This window comes from Schistocerca serialis, chromosome 3, assembly GCF_023864345.2.
Source record: "Schistocerca serialis cubense isolate TAMUIC-IGC-003099 chromosome 3, iqSchSeri2.2, whole genome shotgun sequence".
Classification (NCBI taxonomy): domain Eukaryota; kingdom Metazoa; phylum Arthropoda; class Insecta; order Orthoptera; family Acrididae; genus Schistocerca; species Schistocerca serialis.
In genome coordinates, this window is record NC_064640.1 from 528,811,551 (window position 1) to 528,833,180 (window position 21,630).

At 43.0% G+C, this 21,630-nt stretch overlaps 1 protein-coding gene across 1 annotated transcript in view; it reads left to right on the forward strand.

Annotated features, from left to right (window-relative positions):
• The window catches only part of LOC126470980 (feline leukemia virus subgroup C receptor-related protein 2-like), a 108,481-nt gene that overhangs the window by 51,589 nt on the left and 35,262 nt on the right, over window positions 1-21,630 (forward strand). The window lies entirely within an intron of this gene.

Here is a 21,630-nt window from a genome sequence, read left to right on the forward strand (position 1 = left end):
CATTACCTCTCACCACGGCCAACACAGTGGCTGACAGTTTTTACTTAACAACCGAGAGCAACGGCATTTGCGTAGAGTTGTCAGTGCTAATAGACAAGCAACACGGAGCGAAATAACCGCTAAAGTTAGTGTGGGACGTACGAACAACATACCCATTGGGAACGTATGGCAGAATTTCGCGTTAATGGGCTACGGCAGCAGGTGACCGAGGCGACTTCCTTTGGTAACAGCACGGCATCACCTCCAGTGCCTCTCCTGCGCTCGTGACCATATCGGCTGGATACCCCATATGACTGGAAAACAGTGGCCTGGTGAGATGAGTCCCGATTTCAGTTGGTAAGAGCTGATGGTACGGTTCGAGTGTGACGCGGATCCCACAAAGTCATGGACCAAAATTGTCAACAAGGCACTGTACAAGCTAGTGGTGGCTCCAGAATATTATGGGGTGTGGTTACATGGAATGAACTAGGTCCTCTGGTCTAACTGAAAACATCATCGGCTGCAAATGGCTATGTTCGACTACCTGAAAATCATTTGCAGCCATTTATCGACTTCATATTTCCTAAGAACGACGGGAGTTTTACGGACGACAATGCGCCATGCCACCGGACCACAATATCCTGATTGGTTTGAAGAACATTCTGGACAATTGGAGAGAATGATTTGGCCACACAGTTCATCAGACACGAATCCCATCGAACATTTATGGGAGATAATCGAGAGGTCAGTTCGTGCAAGAAATCCTATACCGGCAACACTTTCGCAATTATGGACGACTGTAGAGGCAGCATGACTCTATATTCCTGAAGGGGATTGCAATTACTTGTTGAGTCCATGCCTCATGGCACATATTGTTGCGCCACTGTACCGGGCAAAAGGCGGTCCGACACGCTGTTGCGAGGTATCCCATGACTTTTGTCACCTGAATGTAAGTGTGTGTGTGTTTGCATCGTTTTAGTAAATCTCGTGATAATCCTGCTGTCGTGTGTTACTTTTTATAAACCAAATAGTGTTGCGTAGCTCTCAGAGTTTCCTTTTTCTGTGTGGTATCCGTATGTTAATACGTATATATAGCGTACGGTACACACACAAAGGAAGTAGATTGAAAGCATGCTGTATGCCAGAGTAAGTCGGTTGCCGAAGATTATCCATATGCCATCTAATGCTGAAGCACACAGTGTCAGCCAGGTGGGTAGTCCTTCTTGTACACGTTAACTTATATACTGGTGTGTACGATAGGGAGGCTACACGCTGAATTTCATTAAAAAGAAAATACTTGGGAGGAGCCTTATATTTCCAATCTAGAGGAAATGGGTGGTATACAGTGCGCCCACTTTCGCCCTCGTGCGCCACAATACAGAGAGAGTGAGCTGTTCGTAGCGTCCATCATATTACATACACGGCTCCAGATACCGAAACGAGTTTTTCGCAAATAAAAGCATTCAAAGAAGGGAACGTTTTTCCATTTGGCTAATATGCGAAACTCCCTTATCTATCTCGATTTTAGAGTTATTACATTTTTTCAATGGAATAATGTATTCTTTCACTAGCAGCTGGTAGCTCGTGAAAAGAGAATGTATGAGTTTTTTCGCGAACATAAGTGAAGAAATTTCACGTTTGCTTTTATTTCATCCTGACAATGAGCTTTTCCACAAGCTATTGACCTGTAGGGTTGTCAGTTGCTTGTACAGGGTGGCAGTTACTGAACTATATGATATAAAATCGTCATAACTTCTGAAGGGTTTGCGTTAAGACGTTCGAACTGTATGGCTGGCAGCGGAGCATGATGGGAATTAGTATGCGCCTGCATGGTTTGGTTTAGCGACGAAGCTCACTTTCATTTGGATGAGTTCGTCAATAAGCAATATTTTCACATTTAGGGAGCTGAGAATCCGCATTTAGTGATCGGGAATTCTCTTCATCCTCAACAGGTGACTGTGTGGTGTGAAATGTCCAGTCACGGAATAATCGGTGCGATATTCCTTGATGGCACCGTGACTACCGAACGGTACGTGAAAGTTTTGGAACATGATTTCATTCGCATTATCCAAAGTGATCCTGATTCGGACAAGATGTGGTTCATGCAAGCAGGAGAGTGTTTAATGCCTCAGAGGGGCACTTTGGGGACCGCGTTCTGGCTCTGGGATGCCCAGAGGCCGCTGGCATGGGCTTCGATTGGCCACCATATTCTGGGGACCTGAACACATCCGGATCCTTTCTCTGGGATATATTAAAGAAAAGGTGTACAAAATAACCCCAAAATCATTGCTGAGCTGAAAATATCCATTCAGGAGATCACTGACAGCATCGATATTCCGACACTTCAGAGTATCATGCAAAATTTCGCTATTCGTCTACGCTACATCATCACCAATGATGGCAGGCATATCGAACATGTCATGACCTAAATCCGAATATCAGTAATGACTTTTAAATGTTGAATAAAGTGTGTGCACGCCGTAGTTTGTAATTAATTTGCATCTTTTTTCATGTAGTTCAATAATTGTCACCCTATACATTACGTGTCAGGATTTCGATACAACTGCAATTGCATTAGCATGTTATTAAGGCGCTGCGATTGGCTAAAAAAAGTACAATTAAAATCCTGAAAAGAGAAACGTAGGAGTTACTCGTCACCGACGCTTCTCCGACGAAAAAAAGGGTAACAAGCCTGGGGATTAAGGATCAGCACTTCTGTTGCAAGCTCATCTACGTGTACACCATACTCTGCTAGCCACCTAACGGTGTGTGGCCAGAGGTACTTCTGGTACCGTTAACCGATCCCTCCTTCCCCGTTCTATTCGCGAATGGCGTGTGGGAAGAATGATAGTGGGTAAGCCTCTGTATTAGCTCTGATTTCTCAAATTTTCTCGTCGTGGTCATTTCGTGAGATGTATGTGGTAGGAAGTAACTGTTGTCCGACTCTTCCCGGAAAGTGCTCAGTCGAAATTTCAAGAGTAAACCTCTCCGTGATGCACGGCCTCTCCCTTGTAACGTCTGCCGCTGAGGTTTATTGAGCATCTCTGTAACACTCTTGCACTGACTAAACGAACGCGCGAAGAAATGCGCCATTCTTCATTGGATATTCTGTATCTCCACTATCAGTCCTGTCTGATAAGAATTCCAGATTGATGAATAATACCTAAGAATCGTTCGAACAAGCACCTTGTACGTCACTTCCTACATGAATGAGTTAAATTTTCTTAAGATTCTTCCTATGAATCTAAGTCTGGCGCCTGCCTTTCCACTGTTTGTTTCAAGTGGTTATTCACTTAAGGTCGCTCTGGATAGTAGGTACTCTACGGTAGATCTTGTTTCTAGCAATTCGTCATCAACAGTGTAGTTGTACAGTAGTGGATTTTTTTTCGTACGTTAGCGCAGTATGTCACATTTATTAACGTTCAGTGTCAACTACCAGAACATGCACCATTAATCATCCTCTATGGATCATTCTGCATATCAATACTGTCTTCTGGCGTTGATACTTTCTTATAGATATATATCTTCGAACATTTTTCAAGAGCTTCCTGCGCTTTCTACTAGACCATTTATATACATATACAGTAACGGTCCCATCACACTTCCTTGGGGTAATCCGGAAATTACATCTGTCGATTTTGTTCCGTTAAGAGTAACGTACTGAGATCTATGTGCAAGGAAGACCTGAAACCAGTCACAAATCTGGTCCGATACTCGGTAAGCTCGTATTTTTTTTCACTAAACCGCGGTGCCAGACGGTGTCCAATGCCTTCCACAAGTCAAAGAACACGACATCGACATGGGCGCCGTTGTCTATAGCGCTATGGATCTCATAGAGTAACAGAGCGAGCTGAGTTTCGCAAAATCTCTGTTTGCAAAATCCATGTTGATTTTTACAGAGGAGATTTTTGTTCTCCAAAAAGCAGTAATTCTTGAGCATAAAACTTGTTCCATAACTCTACGACATATTGACGTCAGTGATATGGCCCGACCCTTCTCGAAAACTAGAATTATCTGCGCATTTTTCCATTCGCTAGGTACCCTTTCCTGCTGCAGCAACCTACGATAAACTGCTGCTACACGAGGAGCAAGTTCTATCGCATAATTTTTGTAGAATCTTGTAGGTATCTCACCCGGTCCACTACTAAACGATTGTAGTTACTTTTCTGTTCCCCATCGGTTATCTCAATATCTGCCATTACGACGTACGTGCGTTGGTTGAAAGGAGGGACCGTTTTTCCGTGGTGAAACAATTTCGCAATGCCGTATTCAGTATTTCGGCCTTTTGTCTGTTATGTTCCGTTTCGGTGCCAGCATGGTCACTGTTTGAATGTTTCGAACCGCTCACTGATTTTATGTAAAACTATAACCTCTTAGGGTTTTTACTCAGATCGGTTACCAAAATTATACGTTAAAAGTCATTGAACGCTCCTCCCATTGCTCTCCTTACGCTCATATTCGCCTCTCTCAGCTTTTGTTTGTCAGCTGGGTTTTGATTTCTTTTGAATCTGTGACGAAGGTGTCTTTGTTTACGTAGAACTTTTGATGGATCTTTCCAATCCCTTAAGACTTTCTCGAAACATTCTTGTCTAAGACATATTGAACGATACTTCTGTTTTTTTTCATATTTACTCCACAACTTAGTCATCAGCACTAAATATTTGATGCTGACCACTCAGATATTCTGAAATTTGTATCCTGCCGCTCTTGCTAAGCAAAAATATTTTCCCACCTTTCTAAATATTCCTTATAAAACCCATAGTCATATTTGCTACCACAGCTTTATGATCACTGCCGTCTTCCTCTCCGTTGACTAAATCGGTAAGTTCAGGTCCATTTGTTGCCAGGAGCTCTAAGACGTGACTTTCACGAGTTGGTTCTCTAATTATCCGTTCGAAGTAATTTTCGGACAAGACATTCAGAGGAGCGCCAGACGAATTCCTGTCTCTGGCACCAGTTTTGATAGTATGACTCCTCCAATCTATATCTGCCAAGTTGAAGTCACTTCCTATTACAACGGCATGATTAGCAAATTATTAACGATCTTCTGCAAGATCTCTCTGAAGTACTCTACCACTAAATCTACCCAGGCAGTCAATAAAAGCATCCGGTTGCCATTTTTGACCAACGTTCGACGCTTAACTTCACCTAAATTAATTCGCACTCGGAACCCGTGATGACCTCGCTAGATGTTGTCGAGTTTTTTACTGCAATAAATTTACACCCACTATTGGCGAATAACCTAGCTCTACGATAAATATTCCAACCTGAACTTAGGATTTAATTATTATCCGCTTCCGGTTGCAACCAACTTTCTGTTACTTATACTGTTTCTAAATAATCCTTTAATCTAGTACGGTTTATTTTTAATAAAGGAAACTTAAAATATCTACAAGTCCAAATTATTAGAATATATTTCAACTTTAGCTAAAACGTTCGTAAGATGGCTGAATTTTCTCTTAACTAGCTAATTGGCTTTTTAAAAATCGTTTGAGAAAGACTACGAAGTCAACGTTATACTGGTGATACTGCTGCTCCTTGACTGGTCGATTATCCAGCGTTCTCTGTGTGCACGTGCAGGCAGGTACGTTTAACTGTGCTGGACGGTGCGGGGAGTCGCCATGCAGTTTTTCTTTGTTTTCTCACACTAACGCTTAGAGCACTAGCTTGTGAAGCAAGAAGAGTTAACATCGGTACGTATCCAAGCGTAGTACGAACGACCACTGGTCTAGAAAACTGGAAATATTGGATGTAGTTTTAGGTTGTTTCCCCTATCCATTTAGATGAATTAGAGGATGGTTCACCTACTCTTTATCCGTAGCACGTCATGCAAAATCTGTTCAAATACATACTCGGCGATAGCAGAATAACGCTGACCACAAAGAGCAGAGAGGATGGCTCGTAAATTACGATTTCTCTAACCCGTATCAGCTTGCTCTCTTCATCGGTCCTGAAAACCCGCTCCACTGTGAGCGCACTTGTGTGTATTTCGGTAAAGTTGTATGATATCTGCTGATTCCCTGTGCACAATGATCCATTACGTTAGTTGATGAGACTTTGTGCGATATTTGTTGCAAGAACCGTAGAAAAGTAATGTTATTTGGTGAAGAGCAAATGATATCTAAGCTACCTTATGTCCTTTTAGTTTTGTTTATTTAAAACGGGTTCTACCGTTCTTCGGTTCGTTGGGTTCTACCATGATCAGCGATTCTACCTGGCTTGTTGCATCTGTGTCAGGCTACAAACTCGAAGGTCTTGGGTTCAACGGTTCGTCAGTTCGTTGAATTTTTCCTGTGTTTCACCTTTGGTAATGATTTGTATGCAGAGTGTTTCACAATTCATGTTACACACTTCTAGAGGTTGTAGAGGGACTTAGTAGATCAAGTTTTACTTAGGAACCCATGTACGGGAACGGTTTGTTTGCATTTTACAGGGAAAACAAGATGTACAAATTTTACTCCTATTTACTGTTTTCGATATGACGACCTCCACGTTCGGTGCTCACAGTATATCTGCGCAGTAAGTTCCCATAAATGGTTCAAATGGCTCTGAGCACTATGGGACTTAACATCTATGGTAATCAGTCCCCTAGAACTTAGAACTACTTAAGCCCAACCAACCTAAGGACATCACACAACACCCAGTCATCACGAGTTCCCATAAACTCTGTCAAACGTGTGCGGTGCATGGTTAATCACTTCTGCCACAGCAGTGATCTGTGCAACGAGATTTTCCTCCACTGGACAGGGATCTCGTAAACAGGACTCTTCATGCGGCCTCACAAGAAAAAGTCCAAAGGGATTAAATCTGGGGATCTTGGTGGCCAAGCATGTGGTCCACTTCGAGTGATCCACCTGTCCCCAGAGACTACGTTCAAATTTTTTCGGACTTGAACTGCAGAATGGATTGCCGCTCCATCATGCTGGAACCACAATGCGTGCCGAGTGTCCAGTGGCACATCTTCCAAAAACTCCACCGTCACGTGTTGCAGGAATATCAAGTACTTGGCACCTATTAGGGGGGTCGGATGGACGGAGGGCCCAATCACACGACCATCGTAGATTGTGCCGAAGGTGTGCTGAAATCTTCGTGTACATGTGGCTTTGGAGTTTCCTTGGTCCCAGCCGGCCGAAGTGGCCGTGCGGTTAAAGGCGCTGCAGTCTGGAACCGCAAGACAGCTACGGTCGCAGGTTCGAATCCTGCCTCGGGCATGGATGTTTGTGATGTCCTTAGGTTAGTTAGGTTTAACTAGTTCTAAGTTCTAGGGGACTAATGACCTCAGCAGTTGAGTCCCATAGTGCTCAGAGCCATTTTTTCCTTGGTCCCAAATGTGGCTATTTCGGGGATTTAAAACACCTTCCCTGTTGAAATGCCCTTCGTCGACGAACAAACTTTGCTTTGGCATCTGAGGTACACCCGTAAAACGGTGTGAAAACCAAAACCAAGAACAGAAATTGACATGTGGTACAAAATCCGCCTGGAGCATAGCGTGCACCTTCTGAGGGTGATATAAGTGGAGTTGCTGTCCTTGCCAAGCGCACCAGAGAGGCGCGTGAGACACATGCAAGTAATGTGCAACGGCTCGAGTACTGGTCGATGGGTTATCTTCAGTTTGATGAAGCAGTTCCTCGTCCAATCGCCGCCTTCTTGGAGCACCACAGTTTGCACTATCGCTTATGAATTTCCCGCCTTCCGCAGCCGTTGTTCTACGCTAGTAAACGTGGGATGAGACGGAATCACAGGATTTGGAAAGTACTCATACTACAGTAACTGAGGTTTCCTTTCATTACGGCGAGCTTCATCGTAAATTAACAAAATGTTGGTGTGCTCTGCGAAAGTGTACTCAGGCATCCTTTTACTACAGTACTGGTCACCGTAATGTCAACAGACGCATCACCAGGAAGCACGAAAACAAGGCAGATGGAAACGAACAAATCACGTGACATCGTGTCACTGTATCATCCACTTGAATGTGGGTAGCCTACCACGACAGGCGAACTGCGTAAGAAACATCTAGCGTGCCATTAAGTAGTTATTGATTTCCTGGTAACATAGAAACGAACAATTTCCGTACATGGGTTCCTATGTAAAACTTGATCTACTAGACCCCTCTACAATCTCTAGAGGTGTGTAACATGAGTCGCGAAACACCCTGTATGTGAAATATTGCCCCTTGTTTAAAGTCCGCGTTTAGCTGTAGCCTCCCTACAACAGGCTGCTTAAGTCAGTACAGTAGTCGAAGGAAGACGACGGCATCTCCAAGAGATTTATACCTAGTCTAGGACTGGTTTTCAAAAGAACCTACAGATTTAGGACGATGTAATCTTCTTTTACCTTAAAGCTGAAGATCCAGTACTGCTTATTCAAGACATCTGCATATATACAATTCGTCTGTTAATCATGTACACTTATTGTGTAATTGTCGTGACATATGTGCAGTCATCACTTTGACATACAACGTTTATTTCCATGTCAATGCAATGATCACTTATCTCTCGGAGAGAGAGAATTCATATATCGCTGAAGCCATGTAACTTTTACGAGAAACTAGTTTAAAAGCATTTAGACTGTAAACTTTTTCAGGGGTTATACGTGAAGTTTGATAAAAGTAAGAAAACAATACTAGCAAATAACGTTTAATGTTGGTACGTGATGAGTACTCAGAAGTTTCAGATGGCATAATGTTGTCATCAAAAGACAAAGACAAGTTTGCTCTTCCATTCTTTCAGAAGAATCATTCGCGTAGATTGCTTTGTAGGATGATATTATTATCACCTACATTTATAATATAATTTTCCCTTTATGGACATTATTTCTCCTTCACTGTCCTCTGTACTCTCTTAACGAATCATCTGAGCATAGTACTCAATCATGTTACCTTTCTCATTCCTGCAGAAAGGGCAGATCGTAGTTGTTATAGTGTCCTGATAAGCTCTCGAATGCGTAGTAGCAAGTATCACTCATTGGCGCACTATGTAGTCCTGTGCTTTCCATGGTTGCAACCTCTGGACGGCGAATTTGTATTTATAGATTGTTGACACAAGCCATATATGATACGCACATACCAGTGTGGGCAATTTAGAATAGTGTAGCAGCAGTAGGTTTAGAAGTAGGTATTGTTGTAGTTAGTCGGCAAACGTCGAGTTATTCTGGGGCTGCCAGTAACATGTATAGTAATATAAGTTGGAAGTTGTTCACTTGGAACTTGAGTTAATTCCTTTTGTTTTTTAAATCAATTCTTATTTTCAATTTTCTGCTTTTTTCTTACATTAATATTACAATGGTTGTTGTCAACGTTATTTATTACTGTACATAAAATATAAATCACTGCATGTCACTATGATTACTGAGTATGTACGACCTGTTTAGAGTGTCTAGATAATGGGTCAAAATTCGTGACGATAAATTGAAATTGTATAAGAAAACGGAACGACAAGCATTTAACCATCTGGCCATTTTTGTTTGATCGGTCTACCTCAAATATGCTAATTACTCTCCATCGCAACTGGTCTGGTGAATGTCGCACTGATCCCATTCTATCAGGATGGCTCTCACAGAGGTTTACTTTCATGGTATCAACTGTCGATTTATTACCAGGTTAGAGGTCACGGCTGTGATTTGTAGCGAGGCGAAGTACAGTGGAGCGGTAAGCGGATGCCTGGTAGACGTCTATCGTACTGAACATCACTGTTAACCCATTCATTTTTTGTTGATCAGCTACAATAGTCTGATGATGTGGCCTCACAGAGGTGGCTCGCTGTGCAGACTAGAGACTGCTGGCAGCAAAGGACAAGGCACACAGAGGTGCACAGAGTAACGCCATGGACCCTGTGTGGATGCTGTGGCTCACAGCAGTAGCTGTGTGCCTAGACGAGGAGAGGCAGGTAGGAAGAAGTTTTTCTGCATGGTCTATGGCGGCTGGATAGCTGCTTGGCTCCACGCTCGAATGGTAGGCCTCCAGGATAGCAGGCCGGCAGTGGCTGAAGTAGATCCACAGGTGACCCACTGACCCACTGATTGCAGGGTGTAAAGTCTACTACTGCATTGTACCCAGCTCGAGCAGCAGGACTGCAGCTAGCAGTGGGAGAGTCCGGAGGTGGAGACTGTTTGATCCATGTACACTTGAAGACTTCCAGACCGTCGTAGGTCCCCCCTCGGAGCTGGTGGCTGTCACACTGCAATACCTCTGACTAGAAATGAGAAGTATTTATATAGGCTTCACCTATCCTTGTTTTGCTAAGGCATTGGCTTCTATGACATAAGTTATAACAGGACCATGGATCGGTTGTGAAGCAATCAAATCACCTAAGCCACATTGGCTCTACTTTTCTGCTGCGATGACGATATCACATTTTTGGTCCTCCTGCTGTGTCGAGCTATGTGGTATCTGCTCAGTGCCTCGGGGGTAGCAGGTGCCATGTCAGCAGATAGCCCCTGACGTAACTTCTCCTAGGCGGGACGAACTGATACGTTTTCACAGCTTCTTCCGTTTTCTGTCGAAGGTGTCTGAATTTTCATCACCCATGGCCAGTAAATTATTTGCAGAACAGCACCAGACATGAAGTTGTCTGCTATGTTCAAATGATGCTAGTGGACTGCAACACTCTGGTCTTCTTGTGGGGAACTTCTGCAGCACTAGGAAGGTAATAACAAACTCAAGGTTGGCGGGATTGGTTTCGCATTTTCATGACTTTTGGCTATTTTTCCCTAATTTATGAAAGCCTTGGTGTATGCTGCAGATGATGGATACATGCGTGCTCCATAATCGGTCTCTCTCTTTTTTTTTCTTTAACCAAATTCGTTCATTCATTCTCTTATTCCCTCACATAGCGTGTCCCGTAAATACTATCATGAAGGAGAGTCTTCATGGATGTGGAATGAGTCAAGTTATACCTTAACAGACAGAAGCAGCATCTGCTGGCTACTATTGTAAAGTATTCTAATAACAAATTATGACTAGCGCTAATCTGCACAAACTGATGATGACTTTATAGGTTTATATTAAGAGCAGAACAGATATTTTGAAAACTGCCACTGCTCTTCCTCCTATACTACTCAGCTGCTAATACTTCAGACAAAGTACTTATGTAACTTCACACAGACGAGTTTCAGCTTTCTCTATACTGGAAAACTTAGGCTATCTTTAATATAACTATTAGAATTAGGTGTGGAATAATATTCTTGAGTCCAAGTGTTCTGATAAATTGTAGAAGGAGTGGCTAATGAAAAATATTTTTACATTGTTTTTAAATATTTGTATTTTTAAATTTTCTCCCTAATGTCCTCTGGCATCCTATGAAAACATTTTGCAATAGAATACAAAAGCCCTTTCTGAATCCCAGAGAAGAATGCTTAATTTATATGGAAATTATTTCTGTTCCTAGTATTGTGATTGTGAATTACTGAGTTCATCCTAAATACACGGTTGTTTTTAACAAAAAATAACATATGGGAGTGTATGAATTGGCATGTAAGTGTAAGATGCCCCAGGTTCCTGAAGAGGCCTCAGCAATATGTCCGCTCAGCAACTTTGCAGAATATTCTTATAGCAAGCTTCTGTGGAATAACTATTGTTTTCACCTTAGCTGCAATGTCCCTGAACATTCTGTCATACTACAGAACTGTGTGCAGCCAATCTTGTCGGCAGGTCAACACAATGAGACAGATTTCTGAGTGCAAAGCAAGCATAATTGAACTTTTTATTATTTTACGCACATGCTGGTATCACCTCAGTTTATGTGAGTTTGTGTCAGTGCCCAGGAATTCAAAAATGGAGTCTCATCCAGTGTACATATGCGCATTGACCTCTACTTCTGGTACCTGTAAGCCATTTTCTTTTTTCTGGAATTGCGTAATACGAGTTTCTGTAATACACACATCAAAAAAAGTTTTGCATCACCTCTTTTCAGAGAGTTTCGGAACCTGTACAGAATGTTGGAATAGAGATCAACATATCCTCATTTCCATCATTTTTATTGCTCATGAAAACCACACATAACATGTTGTACTACCGTACAGCGAGACCTTCAGAGTTGGTGGTCCAGATTGCTGTACACACCGGTACCTCTAATACCCAGTAGCACGTCCTCGTGCACTGATGCATGCCTGTTTTCGTCATGGCATGCTATCCACAAGTTCATCATGGTACTGTTGGTCCAGATTGTCCCACTCCTCAACGGCGATTCGGAGTAGATTCCTCAGAGTGGTTGGTGGGTAACGTCGTCCATAAACAGCCCTTTTCAATCTATCCCAGGCATGTTCGATAGGGTTCATGTGTGGAGAACATGCTGGAAACTCTAGTCGAGCGATGTCGTTATCCTGAACGATGGGGGCGCGAACTGTCGTCCATGAAGACGACTGCCTCGCCAATATGCTGCCGATATGATTGCACTATCGGTCGGAGGATGGCATTCACGTACTGTACAGCCGTTACACCACCACCAGCGGCGTATGTCGGTCCCACATAATGCCCATCTTGCTGCACTCGCTGGACGGTGTGTCTGTGGCATTCAGTCTGACCAGGTTGTCTCCAAACACGCCTCCGACGATTGTTTCGTTGAAGGAATATGCGACACTTATCGGTGAAGAGAACGTGATGTGAATCCTGAGTGGTCCATTCGGCATGTTGTTGTGCCCATCTGTACCACGCTGCATGGTGTCGAAGTAGATGGACCTTGACATGGACTTCAGGAGTGAAGTTGCCCATCATGCAGCCTATTGCGCACAGTGTGAGTCGTAACGCGACGGCCTGTGGCTATACGAAACGCACTATTCAACATGGTGGAGTTGCTGTCAGGGTTCCACCGAGCCACAATCCATAGGTAGCGGTCACGCGCTGCAGTAGTAGCCCTAGGGCGGCCTGAGCAAGGCATGTTATCGACAGTTCCTGTCTCACTGTATCTCCTCCATGTCAGAACAACATTGCTTTGGTTCACTCCTAGACACCTGGACACTTCCCTTGTTGAGAGCCCTTCCTGGCACAAAGTAATTACGCGAACGCCATCGAACCGCGTTGTTGACCGTCCAGGAATGGTTGAACTACAGACAACATGAGCCATGTACCTCCTTCATGGAGGAATGACTGGAACTGATCGGCTGTTGGACCCCCTCCATCTAACAGACGCTGCTCATGCATGTTTGTTTACATCTTTGGGCGGGTTTAGTGACATCTCTGAACATTGAAAGGGACTGTGTCTGTGATACAACATCCACAGTAAACGTCTTTCTTCAGGAGTGGGTGATGCAAAACTTTTTTAGATGTGTGTATTGTTCTTCTTGCTGTGTGTGTTAAGAATGTGAATTGCGCCTTTTATCAATGTACATGCATCATCAGTAAACATTAAAGTTTTTGAAGAGTCCTTGAATGTTCCAGGTAAATCAGCTATGTAGACCAAGAACGGGTGCGGGTGAAGCACTGAACCCTGTGGCACATCGTATTTCCTATTGTTAAGATAGGGTTACTGCCATGAAAGGGGAAGCTCTTTCATACCATATCATTTTAGATTACTTAACAGAATTTAATGATCCACATCATCAAAGGCTTTGGCTAGGTCACAAAAAAATCCAAAGTGGTATTATTTCTTGCTTAGTTCCACTACAATTTAGTTCGTGAAATCATAAATTTCATATATTGCCTTCTCAGTAGAGAAGCCTTCACGAAAGCCAAACTGAACTGTTGTTAAGATGTTCTTCTGAAAATGGCGATTCAGTATTCTGTGGCAGTCTTTTTCGAGAATACGGGAAGAAGGGATATCAATAAATGATTTGAGGTCAGTTGCTTATCCAAAGTTTTGCGTATTGTTATTACTATCACATACTTAAGTCTTCCAGGAAATATACCTGGATTCGTCGACTGGTTACAAAATTAACTCAAGGATGGAGCTACCAAGTCTGCATCTACATCTTCACAGACACTCCGCAAGCCACCTTTGGATGCATGGCGCAGAGTACCTTTTACCATGCTTCTCATTTCCCCTCCTGTTCCACTTGCAAATAGAGCGAGGGAAAAATGACTGTCTGTACACTTCCTTATAAGCCCTAATTTCTCGTGTCTTACCGTCTCGTTCCTTACGCGCTATATTTGTTGGCAGTATCAGAATCGTTCGGCAGTCAGCTTCAAATGCCGGTTCTTCAAATTTCCTCAATAGTTTTTTTCCGAAAGAACGCCGTCTTCCCTGTGGGGATTCCCTCTTGAGTTCCCGAAGCACCGCCGTAATACTTAGGTTTTGTTCGAACCCACCGGTAACAAATCTAGCAGCCCTCTGAATTGCTTCGATGTCTTCCTTCAATCCGACATGACACGGATCCCAAACACTCGAGCAGTACTCGAGAATAGGTCACAGCAGCGTCCTATATGCGGTCTCCTTTGCAGGTGAACCACTCTTTCCTAAAATTATCCAGTAAACCGAAGTCGACCAATTGCCTTCCGTACCACAGTTTTCACATGCTCGTTCGACGTCATATCGCTTTGCAACGTTACGTCCAGATATTTAAACGACTTGATTCTGTCAGGCTGGACACTAGTAATACTGTATCCGAACATTACAGGTTTGTTCTTCCTACTCATCCGCATTAACTTACGCTCTTCCACATTTAGGGTTTGCTGCAATTCATCATACCATTTGGAATCTTTGTCTAAGTCGTCTTGTATCTTCCTGCAGTCACTCATCTTCGCCACCTTTCCGTATACCACGGCATCATCAGCAAACAACCACAGATTGCTGCCCACCCGGTCCGCCAAATCATTTATGTATGTAGAGAACAGCGGTCCTATCACACTTCCATTGGGAACTCCTGACAAAACCCTTGTCTCTGATGAACACTCACCGTCGAGGACAACATACTGTGTTCTATTATTTAAAAATGTTCGAGCCACTCACATATCTGTGAACTTATTCCATATGGTCGTACCATCGTTAGCAGCCTGCAATGGGGCACCGTGTCAAATGCAATCCAGAAACCTAGAAATGTGGAATCTGCCTATTGTCCTTCATCCGTAGTTCTCAGTATATCATATGAGAAAAGGGCAAGCTGAGTTTCTCCCGAGCGATGCTTTCTAAAACCATGCTGATTTGTGAGCATAAGTTTCTTAGCCTCAACAAAGTTTATTATATTGGATCTGAGAATGTGTTCGAAGATTCTGCAGCAATCAAAAGTTAGGGATATTGGTCTGTAATTTTGCTGGTCCGTTCTTTTACCTTTCTTATACACTAGTCACCTGCGCTTTTTCCAGTCGCTTGGGACAGTGCGCTGGGCGAGAGACTCATGATAAATGCAAGCAAGGTAAGGGCCAAATGCTGTAAAGTACTCTTTGTAAAATCGAACTGGAATCGATCCGGACCTATTGATTTATTTATTGTCAATTCTTTAAGTTGCTTCTCTACGCCATTTATGCTTATTTCTATGTCGTCCGAACGGGAGTCTGTCCGATGGTCAAATGACGGTATGTTTGTACGGTTCTCCCGTGTGAACAATTTCTTGAACGAGAAATTGAACACTTCGGCTTTCGGTTCACTATCTTCAAATGCCACACCAGACTGAGCAACAAGGGACTGAACAGATTCCCTAGACTCTCTTTGTGATTTTACATACGATCAGAATTTTTTCGGGTTTTCTGCCACATGTATTGCTAAGGTACGACAATGGTAGTTTTTGTATGCTTCGTGTATAGATCTTTTCGCAGACGCACGATCCTCCACTAACCTTCGCTTGCCGTCATTTGTGTGTCACTTTTTGAACATAGAGTGCAGCAGTCTCTCTTCCTCAGCATCCGCCGAATTTCCTTATTAAACCATGGTGGGTCTTTTTCATCCTTTATCCACTTACTAGAAACATAAGTCACCAGTCCACGATTTACAATCTGCTTGAACTTTGCCCATACTTCCTCTACATTCATCTTACTGGAACTAAATAATGCCATTTCACTGTCTAAGTAAGATGTTAATAACTGGTTATTTGCTCTACCTAGCAGAAATACTCTTCTGGCCTTCTAGACTGAACTATTAATTTTCGTAATCATAGTTGCTATAATGACATCATGATCACTAATCCCCGTTCCTATAGTGACATTGTCATTAAGGTCCGGCCTATTTGTAGCTACAAGGTCTAAGATATCTCCATTGCGTGTGGTCTGCCGAGCTAGCTACTGAGGACAATTTTCAGAAAACGTGTTCAAAAGTATTTCGCACGACCATCTATCTGTCCCCCCCGCAATGAATCCATGGGCATCCCAGTGCATAAGCGGCAGGTTAAAGTCGCCTCCAACTAGTACTGCATAATCTGGGTATTTACGCGCTATCTGCCATAGACTCTTTGAATGACTCTAGAACTGCCATAGAGGATTCACGTGGCCGGTAAAAACATCCAACAATTATCTTAGTTTCACCTACGTCTGTTGTATGCCACCAGACGAGTTCACTGTCACACTCAACTTCGACCTCAATGGAGAAAATATTTTTGTCAACTGCAATGAAAACTCCCCCTCCTATAGCCTTTAATATGCCTTTCCGATATATGCTCCACGATCCACTAAATATCTTAGAGCTTTCCAAGTCGTGTTTCAGCCAGCTCCCAGTACCAAGACTAATTTCAGCGCGAGAAATTTCCTGGATCGCAGTAAATTTGAGAACTTCATTACGAATACTTCGACAGTTTATTAATAAAATTGTGACAGTCGAAGTGTCTTTATTCTGAACGCCGTTTGACTTCCCTTGCTGTGAAGACAGAGCAAAATTTTAGTAATTTTGGTTCGATACCATCATAGCTAGAATATTTACTACTTTTTAGTGACTTAATGATTTTTGTGTTCTATCTGGTAGTGTTCTATCTGGTAGACGATTCGGCTGTAACGATGTCTGCTGGTGGAGTATGCACTGCCTGTCTAAGTAAGTTTATTGGATTTGGTTTCGATGGACCATTTTTCGTCCTCATGTTATCGGCTATAGTTAGAATGAACTCAGAGAATTCGGTAGCTAATGATCTGAGTGTCATACCACGTGTCTCGCTGCTACTGTCATCTGGGAGTTTAAGGTCATTCTCGTTGCCGAGTTATTCGTTTCGTGCCTGATAATATTCCAGATTATCTTCGCCTTGTCCTTGAAGTTTTGATTTTTTGGGAAATGTACCTGTGAAACTTCCGGACAGATTAAAACTGTGTGCCCGACCGAGACTCGAACTCGGGATTTTTGCCTTTCGCGGGCAAGTGCTCTACCATCTGAGCTACCGAAGGACGACTCACGCCCGGTCCCCACAGCTTTACTTCTGCCAGTATCTCGTCTCCTACCCTCCAAACTTTACAGAAGCTCAGAAAGGATACTGCGGAGACATGGCTTAGCCACAGCCTGGGAGATGTTTCCAGAATGAGATTTTCACTCTGCAGCGGAGTGTGCGCTGATATGAAACCGGCCGTGAGTTGTGCTTCGGTAGCTCAGATGGTAGAGCACTTGCCCGCGCAAGGCAAAGGTCCCGAGTTCGAGTCTCGGTCGGGCACACAGTTTTAATCTGCCAGGAAGTTTCATATCAGCGCACACTCCGCTGCAGATTCTGGAAATGTACCTATATTTGCCTTATTGAACACACGTTGAAGAATTTACATTATTTGTAATGTATTCTTAAGCCTTGAATAGAGTTAATCCTTTGCATTATGTAAAACTCTCTGTTCCTTCTTTCAGCTTTCATTGTAAATATCATTGACCCGTTGCAAAGGAAAACTTTAATAAGATTTTTAGGAAACGTTTAAATTTCTCATCTACTGTGTGTCCGTGGTAAATATATCCCTTTTTCATACTATAAATTTTCTCTGAATAGTGTAACTTAGACAGCACTTACAATTATATGAAATTTTCCTTTCCTTTATTGCTGTAATTAGAGTCACATAAACCATTTATTATGGTTCTCACACCTATTTTATTAAAAATAATTGGATTTAGCTCAAACTATCAATTCATGTTGCACTGTGTCCGTCTGTTCTTGTTGGGAATGTTATTGTGGGAGTCAAATCGAAGATGGACATCAGTAACTCTAGGTACCCTCGTTCAGGATTATCAGAGGTGAAATGTACATTGTACACTCCACGTGCAGTCACTTTCCAATCACTTATACTAAGTCTTATTCGTACTCCATCTAATTGCTTAATGAAGTTTAAAACATTTCCTGTTGGGAACCTACATACATTCAGAACTATTGTCTTGTATGTCAATCAGTCTATTACTTATGTACAGCACTCAAATAGTTGTTCTGTGTAATATTCACTGAGATCTATTCCCTGGGATTTTATTTCATTTTATATGTATCCTTATTTTACACCCGCTCTAATGTGATACTAACTTGTATTCATCCAGAAGCACCTGTTATATTTCTTTAACTTCCATAGGATGTTCTTTTATGCATAGCACACCTATAGAAACACTTTTACATTTTTCAATAAAAAAATGGTTCAAATGGCTCTGAGCACTATGGGACTTAACATCTATGGTCAACAGTCCCCTAGAACTTAGAGCTACTTAAACCCAGCTAACCTAAGGACAGCACACAACACCCAGTCATCACGAGGCAGAGAAAATCCCTGACCCCGCCGGGAACCGAACCCGGGAAGCGAGAACGCTACCCCACCACCACGAGCTACGGACGTATTTTCCAATATCCTGTAGTGATACGACAAGTTCATTGTTCTTATTGATCATGCTTCTTATGTTTGATGGAAAAGTGCAAATGTATTATGATTGTTAGCCATTGTTCTGTCCAAGCTGCAGTATTTTGTTTCTTCCTTTAGTGTTACAAATGTGTATCTAGTTATTCGTTAGCTCTGTCTTTGGAAACATTTAGCTTAAAAAAGGTCTAATAAAAAAGCTGGAAATCATAAGGATTGAACAGATCTGGTTATATTGAATGCTTCTGGAAATTAGTCGTGCTAGTAATCTCTTTCCATAAACTTCAGATGTAGACTTAGAACTACTTAAACCTAGCTAACCTAAGGACAGCACACAACACCCAGACATCATGAGGCAGAGAAAATCCCTGTTTGGTGTGTCTGTATGAGGGGCGAGTTTTTGATCGCACCCACGTGTGACTGCCGTAGTCTAGTGAGTGACTGAAGAAGCTCTGCATGTACACATTCGACGGAGCGCTTCATCCATTCAGGGCTCGTCATATCGCTCAGAGGGTGACAAAATCTTCGCATTGGTGTGAGGAGCATTCCCAGCGAAGCGCCTGATGTCTTCTTCAATTGCGTAGTTCAGTTTATGACCCAAAGTTTTTCTGGCGCCCTGAATAACCCTTATACGATCTTCTTTACCGAGATATTTCCTCAGAGAACCTCAATCATAGCTGAAATTGCTGAGCCCTGCACTTAGCTGAAAACACTAAGTACCTCGTATTCCATGCCCAGGCAATTACCTATGATTTTGGACGTTCCCTTGCGAGGTGCCGGGGCTAGAAGTGTATTTAACACTAAATTCTTCTAGAATCCACATATGTAAATGATGCTCTAAGCCCCCCTATTCTAACTCCGACTTTTGCTGTTGCACAAGGATAAAATAAATACGCGAACTGACTCTAATCAACCCTGCCAGTGGAGTAGAAGAGAGTTTGACACCTGCAGTAATTTAATTTGATGAATAAGTTAAATAAACGAAGGTTTCATTAACATAGTGAGGAATGATAGGGTTGCTCTACCGATTAACAGAATGAAAGTTTTGTCTAAAATAATAATATGATTTATTAAGACTAAACACAAAATAATAAACAAAAACACTTGAAACCTTTACAATACATCAAATTGACTCAAATTGGATACTCAAACAAACGCTGTGAATGTGAAGTTGTCCCTAAACTAGATTGTGAGGATTATGACGAAGTGGTATGTGGAGCCAATTCCTTGCAACTCAAATCTTAAGAGAAAACACACAGCCAACTCAACATTAATTGCTGCTACTCAAGACAGAACAAAGTTAGAAAAAGACGAACAGGCGCGCTCTGCTGAGCTCTGATTATCACCTAGGAAAATCCCTATCTGCCGGTGCTGCGGACATACATTACCAAACTGTCTTCTTAACTGCAAGAACACGATCTGGCGTACCGCAGGCGATGGCTGGTTGCTTCGACGTCCTCGACCGAAAGGCGAGAGCCGACTACCCAGAGCACCCGTACAATGCCGAACACCGAACATTCCCGCCCCCACGACAGTGGTCGTGGTAAACGTTCCAATCAGCAACTCGAAAACCGGCGGAAAATTCCACTCCATTGCCGGAGCACTACCATTCCACCAATGGAGATTCTTGGCGCCAATTTCTGCGCTGATTTTGCTACGTCACGGAGCTATGCCCTGAGCAAGCCAATCACAGTTACTATTTTGCAGAAAGCGCGGGAATTTTCCCGCCACAAATGCCTGGGTATACAAGTCATTCCCACGCCTCGCTGGTAGCCCGCCAGAAAGTGTTTTCGCTAAGATTCTGCGAAGTAATGGAAACTCTAGCCCAGCCGCTACTTCAGACCCCTCCGGGTGTGTCTTTTGACAATGTCGGCGTCTGCAAAGCATTCACTCGACTTCCTCACACCCGTCGGCTTAGCAGAGCCCGCCTGTCACCGGACCACCCGGGTGACGAGAGACGCTGCGTGGGAAGTCCGCGTGTGAAGGAATAGCAACTTTTCACCGCATGCAATTAGAGAGGAGAATCGTAAGATAGAAATATGAGAGGGGGCTCATGCCACCTCTCACCCTTCCCATGGCTACTCCCTTGCAGAAGGATCATAACGACATTTTTAGTCCTCTGACTGCTACCAGCCTTGGCTTACAATTTTTCCCCTATTTCGTCAGAGTGTTCTTGACTCCTTGGGTTGTCATAGCACTTTGGTCTACAGTCTCCAAAGCACTAAAGCTGTTGCCTGATCAGGCCGATTTCATCACGGCCAAATAATCTGTTCTATTCCTAACTTTACTGCTGCCAACTGCAGCTCTCAGCTCATCTAATTCTGCCTGCGTTACGGCCTGATCAGCTTTGAGTTTCAAAATGAGCTGCCCTTTCCCCAGAGAGTGACAGGCACAATTACGACAGCGCCAAGGATGTTGGAGATTTCTCCATCCAAACTGGTTGTTTGACAGCACCCAACATGAAAAAAAAGAGTAGCCAATAATCGTACTGTCAACCGTCTCACTACCCTGCGGCAGTTTCCAGACTTGGGCCTTCTCAGTCTGCCATCATTACCCGTGGAGGAAAACGTCTCACATGCTCCACCAATCGGTATGTAGTGTATTTTCTGTGCCGTGTATTTTCGTGTTTTATCCTCTTCACTATGTGTGTAATATTAAGCTGGGAGTCACCCCGTCATTTACATCCTCGACTGCGGCGAACGGAATAAAAACAACTAAACTGAGCGTTGCCACAGCCCGACGGTCTTCAAATTGGCGTGCGAATTTGTTCAGCGTTTGGCTCACATTCGTTTATAATCTCATGTCCTGAGTGTTACGCTAGCTTCTTGTTTGTTTGTTTATTATTTTTAATTTTTATCCCTTAGTTGTAAAATTTTGTTGATTAGTTATCTACGTGTGCTCATGCAAGCTACCACTGATCTAGTGTCGCAGGTTCCAGTCATGCCATGAAAACATCAGTCCTTAGTACTTGTAATACACAGTTTTACCTCCGGTAGCGGCCGTGC